Raw genomic sequence first — 8,650 nt, 5'->3', positions numbered from 1 at the left:
AAATATTTTTTCTAGTAATGTGTTCTATGTTGTATACACTCAATTGTTCAATAAAATGAGCAGAGAAAAATCAAGAGTATGTATACAGTGGTTTTACTTTAATTTCGCCTGCATTTTTCCCTCCACCAGTAACTCTGCTGTCTTTTAGAGTCTGCTAGATTAGGTAACCCAGGTGGCAGGCCTGCTTCCACCACAGTATGCATCTGCCATAGACCCCTTTCAGCCCTCTCCTTTCAGCCTCACTCAAAACTGGCAGCCTTCATGTTACCAGCAAGGGCAGTATTCTTAGATTTGAAATGTGCTACCATCAGAACCTGCTGCTGCTGCTAAGTCACTTCAGTCGTGTCCGACTCTGTGCAACCCCATAGATGGCAGCCCACCAGGCTCCCCCGTCCTTGGGATTCTCCAGGCAAGAACACTGGAGTGGGTTGCCATTTCCTTCTCCAGTGCATGAAAGTGAAAAGTGAAAGTGAAGTTGTTCAGTCGTGTCCAACTCTTAGCGACCGCATGGACTGCAGCCCACCAGGCTCCTCCCTCCATGGGATTTTCCAGGCAAGAGTACTGGAGTGGGGTGCCATTGCCTTCTCCGACCATCAGAACCTAGAGATGCTTATTAAGTATCGTGCTTCCTTATTCATAGTGGGGGGCTTCCGTGGTGGCTCAGACAGTAAAGCGTCTGCCTACAGTGCAGGAGACCCGGGTTCAATCCCTGGGTTGGGAAGATCTCCTGGAGAAGGAAATGGCAACCCACTCCAGTATTCTTGCCTGGAAAATCCCATGGATGGGAGAATCTGGTAGGCTATAGTCCATGGGATCACAAGAGTCGGACACGACTGAGTGACTTCACTTCACTTCCCTGGTGGCTCAGCTGTTAAGGAATCCACCTGCAATGTGGGAGACCTGGGTTCAGTCCCTGAGTTGGGAAGATCTGGAGAAGGGAACAGCCAGTATTCTTCCCTGGAGAATCCCATGGACAGAGGAGCTTGGCAGGCTACAGTCCATGGGGTCGCAAAGAGTCGGACAAAACTGAGCAACTTTCACATTCACATTTCAAATTCATAGTGGGAGATAGAAGTTGTACTACTAATTTGTCTTTGATTCAGAGGGGATGGTCTAGCGTGCCCCTGGTCACTGGACTACCCCCTGCCTCAAATTTTCCTTATGTGGTTGAGTTTAGTCGCTAAATCGTGTCTGACTCTGCGACCCAGTGGACTGCAACATGCCAGGCTTCCCTGTCCATCACCAACTCCCAGAGCTTGCTCAAACTCATGTCCATTGAGTCGGTGATGCCATCCAACCATCTCATCCTCAGTCATCCCCTTCTCCTCCTGCCTTCAATCTTTCCCAGCATGGGGGTCTTTTCCAATGAGTCAGTTCTTTGCATCAGGTGGCCAAAGTATTGGAGCTTCAGCTTTAGCGTCAGTCCTTCCAATGAATATCCAGGACTGATTTCCTTTAGGATTGACTGGTTTGACATCCTTGCAGTCCAAGGGACTCAAGAGTCTTCTCCAACACCACAGTTCAAAAGCATCAATTCTTTGGCACTCAGCTTTCTTTATGGTCCAACTCTCACATCCATACATGACCACTGAAAAAAACATAGCTTTGTCTGTACTGACCTTTGTCAGTAAAGTAATTTCTCTGCTTTTTAACATGCTGTGTAGGCTAGTCATAGCTTTTCTTCCAAGGAGCAAGAGTCTTTTAATTTCATGGCTGCAGTCACCATCTGCAGTGATTTTGGAGCCCTCAGAAATAAGGTCTGGCTGTTTCCATTGTTTCCGCATCTATTTGCCACAAAGTGATGGGACTAGATGCCATGATCTTAGTTTTCTGAATGTTGAGTTTTAAGCCAGCTTTTTCACTCTCCTCTTTCACTTTCATCAAGAGGCTGTTCAGTTCCCCTTCACTTTCTGCCATAGGGTGGTGTCACCTGCATATCTGAGGTTGATATTTCTCCCAGCAATGTTGATTCCAGCTGGTGCTTCATCCAGCCCGACGTTTTCTCCTGGCAATGTTGATTCCAGGTTGTACTTCATCCAGTCCTGCATTTCACATGATGTACTCTGCATATAAGTTAAATAAACAGGGTGACAGTATACAGTTTTGATGTACTCTTTTCCCAGTTTGGAACCAGTCCATTGTTCCATGTTCAGTTCTAACTGTTGCTTCTTGACCTGCATACAGGTTTCACAGGAGGCAGGTCAGGTGGTCTGGTATTCCCATCTCCTTAAGAATTTTCCACAGTTTATTGTGATCCACACAGTCAAAGGCTTTGGCATAATTGATAACAGAGAAGTAGACATTTTCTGGTGTGGTAGACCCCTGAATTTCATGAGTTTCATCTCACCCACTAAAGCATACTTTACTTCATCGAGGCTTCAGATTTACTAGTCACAGCTTGCTCATCCCATATGATTAACATAATCTATCAATATAGTGATTTTCTGTAGAATGTCTACATGGTCTAGGTCTCTTTCAATTATAACAGAAGCAAGACAGTTATAACCTAGGCTGTTAATGTTGCTTTTTTTTTTAGTTCCATGTTAATATGATTTGTTGTCTGATCCTGTTAGTGTGTGTTTTTTTTAGTAGGGATGGTAAAGCAGGCACCCAAGTGATCACTGGGTCACCTACCATGCGCCCAGAGCCATGATAATCAACTCTAGCAAGATGTCACAGCTGGCACTTGGCCACTGTCAGGCCTACTCCTTGGTTGAATTTGCTTTAGTCCTCTGTCATCCTGCAGCCTCTGTCTAAATTTTGCAGGAGCCAGAGTGGTAAATTAAATGGAGATAAGATGGGAGCCACTCCTCCTACATCCTGTAAGATCTGTAAAGGTTTTACCAACGCCACCCACGAATCAGAAGCTAAGGGGTCTGAAAAAAGGGATTAACATAACAGGCCTGAGACTGCTATCCTTAGAAAGGCCTGACTGTAGAATTGACTCTCGGCTAGCATCTGGGAATTTGGATTTCAGGAGGATTTCCATCATCCCCTAACTGATAAGAGGGCCTCTCTGTGCCTTAAGAGTTTGTAGATACAATGTGGTTTATGAAGAACACCTGCTTTCCTTCTGGGAGTCTGGAATTTGACAATGTTTTAGGCAAAGAGTGCCCATATAACCAGCCTCCAGTAAACCTTATACACTGAATCTTTCATGAGCTTCCCTAGTCGAGTTTCATACATGTCACAATTCCATGCTACACTGAAATGACTCTTGGAGGCTTACACCTGATTACCTCCAGACTTTGCTTCCTCAAACTTCATTTCACCACACTTCTAACACTCAGGAGAAACAACAATGCCCACACTCCCACATTCCTTACCTTCCTCCCAGCTGTACTTCCAATCACAGAAGTATACCCGATGCAAAGCAGGAGCTGGAAGAGATGAAATTGGCAGAAGAAAACACTGGATCAGGACCAAGGAACCCAGGAGCAGTAGCCAGATACAACCTGTAATAAGAACCGCATGGGGGTCCATAACGAGCACCAGTAACAGCAGTTTAAGAGGAAATGCTGAGAACTTAGCACAATCAACACGTATTTTTCAAGTTTCAGGAACTGAATGCCAGAAAATACGCTAGGCCCTAGATAACCAACAGAGAAAACACCAGTTCCTGTCCTCGAGGTTAGAGACTAGTAGGAAGTTCCAAAAGCAATAATCTGAGAATGCCAAGGAGTGCATTTCAGGACAGTGGGCTCCCTGGTGCCTTTCTCCTCACTGTGCACGGCTTTATTATTAATAGTAGATGCACATGTGCAATAGAATTCATACCACAGTATCTTAAAGTTTAAGTGTTTGAGTCTCGGTCTCCTTCATTTAATATTTACTTCAGCTGGTGGCTCAGCTGCTAAAGTATCTGCCTGCAACACGGGAGACCTGGGTTGGATCCTGGGTTAGGAAGATCCCCTGGAGAATAGAACGTCTACCCACTCCAGTATTTTGGCCTGGTGAATTCCATGGGCTGTGTAGTCCATGGGGCCGCAAAGAGTCAGACATGACTGAGTTACTTTCACGTTCACTTTTTAGGCACATAAAGAAATTTATAGACTAGCAAATTTAACATCATAACCCATTGAGTGTGCTGCTTTCAAAGCCCCATACAGTATTGTGAGGGATGCAAAGATGACAAGGTGAAGGCATACGCAGCCTACAGGGATGCACACGTATATGACACAAACAGAAGTAAGCAAGGTGGCAGGACCATGGCAATTAAAGTAGGTGACTATGAAATGTACGGAGCCTCCAAGCTCCAAAATGGAACTCAAGTGTGTCGGTGTAGACACTTTTAAACTTCTGTCACAGGACTGGGACTCTATTAGCAGCGTCCTCAGATGTAAGAGTAGGAGACCAAACCACCTGGGGAGAATCAGAGAGACCCAGGTTCAAGTCTCAAGCCTGCCGGTTTACAACATATGGGACCTGGGGCAAGTTACTGAACCTCTATGAGCATTCACAAAGTGGACAATATACCTTCCTCATCAATATAATTGATGAGAATTATATTTAACTGGTTGTAAAACATAGACCATACAATGAGCTTTCCATGCATTGTTTTTCTTTCTTTAAATCCTATGGCAAGATAATGGGGAAAGGAGATAAGAACAGGAAGAAGGGCAGAGCACAAGAGGGGAGAAATGCTCTTGATAGGGAATAAGAGTAGCACAAGCAGCAGTGGCCAGGTGATCTGTTTGCGCCTTCAACAAACCTTCCCTCTCTGTGGCAGCTCAAGGACGAGCAAGGAACATTGTCCCACTGAAAGTCAGGAAAATTTTATTTAATCACATCCTCCCAGGTCAACTCTGAAAAACCACTTATCCATCTTAGATATGTCTCATTCATTCATTCATTTATTCATTCCATTCCATAAAGCACTTGAGACAGTGCTACTCATCATGTGGTTCAGAGACCAGTGTCCAAGTAAAGGAGTTCACATAAGAAAAGAAGTCAACTACACCGCCAAACCCACTAGTCAACATATTTTCATAGTGAGATTTTCTCCATGAATAAAGCAATGTGTTTTAAGATATATTTGTTTTTTGCCCAGAGCATGCGAGATCTTTGTTCCCCAACCATGGATTTATCCATACCCCTTGCATTGGGAGCATGGAGTCCCACTGGACCACCAGGGAAGTCCCACTGAAACTACGTGTTGATCTACATTCTAGGACGAGCACCTCATCTCACTCTGAACTGGCTACTTTGAGTTAGCACTGTCTCATAGTATCTGATCACTTACTAAATAGATACTTTGATTAGCAAGGTGAAAAGACAGCCTTCAGAATGGGAGAAAATAATAGCAAATGAAGCAACTGACAAACAACTAATCTCAAAAATATACAAGCAACTCCTACAGCTCAATTCCAGAAAAATAAATGACCCAATCAAAAAATGGGCCAAAGAACTAAATAGACATTTCTCCAAAGAAGACATACAGATGGCTAACAAACACATGAAAAGATGCTCAACATTACTCATTATCAGAGAAATGCAAATTGAAACCTCTATGAGGTACCATTACACGCCAGTCAGAATGGCTGCGATCCAAAAGTCTACAAGCAATAATTGCTGGAGAGGGTGTGGAGAAAAGGGAACCCTCTTACACTGTTGGTGGGAATGCAGACTAGTACAGCCACTATGGAGAACAGTGTGGAGATTCCTTAAAAAACTGGAAATAGAACTGCCTTATGATCCAGCAATCCCACTGCTGGGCATACACACTGAGGAAACCAGAAGGGAAAGAGACACATGTACCCCAATGTTCATCGCAGCACTGTTTATAATAGCCAGGACATGGAAGCAACCTAGATGTCCATCAGCAGATGAATGGATAAGAAAGCAGTGGTACATATACACAATGGAGTATTACTCAGCCATTAAAAATAATACATTTGAATCAGTTCTAATGAGGTGGATGAAACTGGAGCCTATTATACAGAGTGAAGTAAGCCAGAAAGAAAAACACCAATACAGTATACTAACGCATATATATGGAATTTAGAAAGATGGTAACAATAACCTGTATATGAGACAGCAAAAGAGACACTGATGTATAGAACAATCTTATGGACTCTGTGGGAGAGGGAGAGGGTGGGAAGATTTGGGAGAATGGCATTGAAACATGTATAATATCATGTATGAAACAAGGCGCCAGTCCAGGTTCGATGCACGATACTGGATGCTTGGGGCTGGTGCACTGGGACTATCCAGAGGAATGGTATGGGGAGGAAGGAGGGAGGAGGGTTCAGGATGAGGAACACATGTATACCTGTGGCGGATTCATTTTGATATTTGGCAAAACCAATACAATATTGTAAAGTTTAAAAATAAAATTAATTAAAAAATAAAATAAAAATAAATAAATAAAAACAGGTGAAATATAAAAAAAAAGAAAGAAAGCTAAATAGATACTTTGAACTTAACCTTGGCTCCATGGCTCCGTGGAGTCCCCAACAGATTTGTGTCAGATAATAAATTTCCCAAATCCTTGTGGTAGAGCTTGTGCTGTTGAAAAAAAATACATAAGATCACATCTGCCTCGGCAAATCTAGGTCTCATGCTTTTTAAAACAGACATGTTTTATTAAACAGAGATAGTGAAGCATACTCTGTTAGTGCAGGACACTAACCACAAATACTGGAGATGAGCACCTTGTGGAGACGGGCACCAGCTGCAGACTTGCCAGCAAAGTGTACTCAACATACAATTTAAGTAGAAGCAAAGGGTATCAGTGCCTATAAAAGAGGTAGACTTTATAATGGTACAAAGTGTTGCCAGCCTATACAGCTGAAAGGAACTACTTCTGAAATCCTGAGCATTTAAAAAAACTGTTTTGGCTGCAACTCTCTCTCTGACACTTGTGAGTAGGTCTTAAGAGTATTGAGATGTACGTTTCACCTTTCTGTGGCCTTCACCATTATCTGGATATATCCTTGTTGAAAGGATACGAAATGATTTTAGCGAGCAATAAAATGTGGCTATCCAAAGGATCCAGCCCACAAAGTGCCATAGGGACCAGAAAACTAGAATGAAATGAAGATAAATTCTACAATTTAAACCTAAAAACAATTTCAGCAAGCTACTTTTAAATGTACCTTACGGCAAATGCACTCTGCATGCGCCCTATGGGAGGATTGTTTATAAGAGCACAAAATGGAAAGGAATTCAAATTCCATCAGGCAGTGAATCGATAAATAAAACTATGGTGCACCCATACAAGGCAATAGTAAGCAACAATTCAAAAGAAAGAGATCCATCTATATGAATTGGCATGTGAAGAAAAGACATTTAAGTGAAAAAGAAATAATTTAGAACGCAACTCAAAATATTATCCCATTTATAAAAAAATTTTTAAACCCACATGCAAAACAATTTTTGAGTGTGTGTGTGTATGTAAATACATAAAAAAAGGAATAGAAGGATATGTGGCAAATTGTTAAAAAGTGGTTAATTATTGGACTTCCCTGGTGGTCCAGTGGTTAAGAATTCACCTTCCAATGCAGGGTACATGAGTTCCATCTCTGGTCAGGGAACTAAGATCCCACATGCCGCAACTAGAGAGAAGCCCACACCCTGCAGCAAAGAGCCTGAGGCCCGCAACTAAGACCCAATGCAGCCTAAACAAATAAATAAAATGTTTAAAGTGGCTGGTTCTATACAAAAGGAAGAAGATATTTCCTGTAGGGTAGAGGGAGTGGGAAAAGAAAGAAGGTGTGGGGAGAAGGAGAGAGAGAAAAGAGAGGGAGGGAAAGAACAAGTTTTAACAGCATTCTACAAATTTAAATCAAAGCCATGCCATTTCTGAAAAAACTAGTAGCTGCTTGTCACCATTACCCTCATCATCTCCTGGAGACATTGGTGAATGTTAGATACAAGTCTTTAAGTATTACCATTTCCTGTAATTCCTGAATATTTCAAAGAACTCTCTCAAACCCCTGCCAGCTTAACTACTGCAATTTATAGAAACCATTGTCTGGGTAAGTATGATGACAAGATTTTAATTAGCTTGCCTATGACTAGCCACCTAGCAGAAACCTAAAGAAAACCCCCTTCATTCCCTGTTGAGAACCTTCCCATTCAGCTTTCCAACTGACTCAATACGTCAGAAAATTAAAAAACAGGACTTCAAAGTACTGCTGTGTGAGAGGTATTGCACACGCTCACAAGTCACAATTTTCATAAATCCCCATGTTCTGCCTTTTCTTAGTTTTGTTTCAGATATCCAGGTTCTAGAAGAAACATGTGTCTGAAACAGAAAGTTATTATTTTTCAAGAGTAATTATAGTTGATATTTACATAGCCTCAATTTCCACTGAAAGTGTTTAAATGGCATTAACTCATTTAAACTCACAACAACCCTGTGAGGTATGCACTATTATTATTCTCATTTTATAGAGGAGAAAATTAAAGTTGGGTAATTTGCCCCTTGGTCTTACAGCTTGTATAATGATACATATTCTCACAAAGAGATACATTGTTATTAACCCCAATCTACAACCCAGAGATTTCTATTCACTAAATACTGAATTGCTCATTGAAAACACCTAAAGGCCAGACTTCACTCATTCCATTCAGGAGCTCAAACTGGGGCAGTTTAAGGTTGAAGGATAAAATCTGTACGCACCCTGTGTCTGAAGCTGGGGAAAGC

The sequence above is a fragment of the Bubalus bubalis genome, chromosome 7, assembly GCF_019923935.1.
Source record: "Bubalus bubalis isolate 160015118507 breed Murrah chromosome 7, NDDB_SH_1, whole genome shotgun sequence".
NCBI classification, from domain to species: Eukaryota; Metazoa; Chordata; class Mammalia; order Artiodactyla; family Bovidae; genus Bubalus; species Bubalus bubalis.
Note: the sequence above shows the minus strand (reverse complement) of the source record.